Below are 1,304 nucleotides of genomic sequence, written 5' to 3'. Positions count from 1 at the left end.
GGCCTGGGGCGGGGGCTGCAAACCCGGGCCGCCCTAGGACCCGGGGAGAGCTCCAACCTCAGCGCATACTATTGGTCAATTACCCCAAGGTCCCGCCCCATTTCTATGGCTATTGGCTGGCTGAGCGTAGGGCCCTCGGGCCTGTTACTGCTGGGTTTGTTCTGGTCTCGGAGGGTGTGCGGCCCTTTTGATTTATGCGCGGCTCTAGGCGAGTCCCAGCTGGTTGGGCGCTTGGGCCTGGAAGACGAGACAGCACCGCCTCCCTCACTGGAGCAGGCGGATCCAACGTCCCTGGCAGCCAGCCCTTTCTGTGGCTATCCTTTTAAGAACCAGGTCTGCTTGTATCTGACCAGACAACTGGAGATTATCAACAGTTTTATTTAGCAGAAGCTGATACTCTTAAGAATTTCCATTAAATAATTGACCTATCAATATAAAAAGAAAATAATCTCACGATTTGGCCTTTTTTTATTTATCCTTTTGTCCTTACGTTATAAGGTGGTTTTACATGTGATTCCCTTATGAATTGTAATTACATGATATTTAGGCAACCTGAGTGAATTACATATATTTTCACAGCTTTCTGGTCATCCCCAACTGGTTACTTCTTGGCCATCACAGAAGGCTGTCTGGTCTGCTGTTGTCCAGGGATAGTGCTTACTGTTCCAACTTTTTGCTTCCAGGTAAAATTAAAATTAAGCAGCTGATTAACTACTTGGAAAATTCTGTTTGCTATTTCTGCTTCTATTCCTGTTTTGTATTGGGAGTTCCTTGCAACACAGGACCTACTGGCCATGGGACAGTTGTAACAGCTGCCCTTTGTGACTGAGCAGTAGCAGGAATGTTATGGTCCTTGTTAGCTTAAGGCTTATTCATACTGCAGATATTAAGTGTCTACTATGTAGTAGTATGCAAAGCAATGGAAATAATATGTGTAAAGAAAACCACTACCCTCCTAGAACTTACATTCTTGTGAGAGGGAAGAGTACTAAACACATTAGTAAAGTAATTGTAGATAATAATAAGCACACAACATGAAAATGTGTTATAAAAAGTGCCTGGGCATGGCAAAACCCTTTATCAGGTGAGAGACGTCAAGTAGTCTCTTTTAGAAGATGACATTTGAACTTAGATCAAATGATAAGATGTGTTAGTTTCCTACTGCTGCTGTAACAAATTACTAGAGTACCTTAAAACCACAGATTTATTGTCTTACAGGTTTTTGTCCTCAGAAGTCCAAAGTGGGTCTTAGAGGCCAAAAGCTAGGTGTTTGTATGCCTGCATTCCTTCTAGAGGCGCTATGG

The sequence above is a fragment of the Capricornis sumatraensis genome, chromosome 16 (assembly GCF_032405125.1).
Source record: "Capricornis sumatraensis isolate serow.1 chromosome 16, serow.2, whole genome shotgun sequence".
Classification (NCBI taxonomy): domain Eukaryota; kingdom Metazoa; phylum Chordata; class Mammalia; order Artiodactyla; family Bovidae; genus Capricornis; species Capricornis sumatraensis.
Note: the sequence above shows the minus strand (reverse complement) of the source record.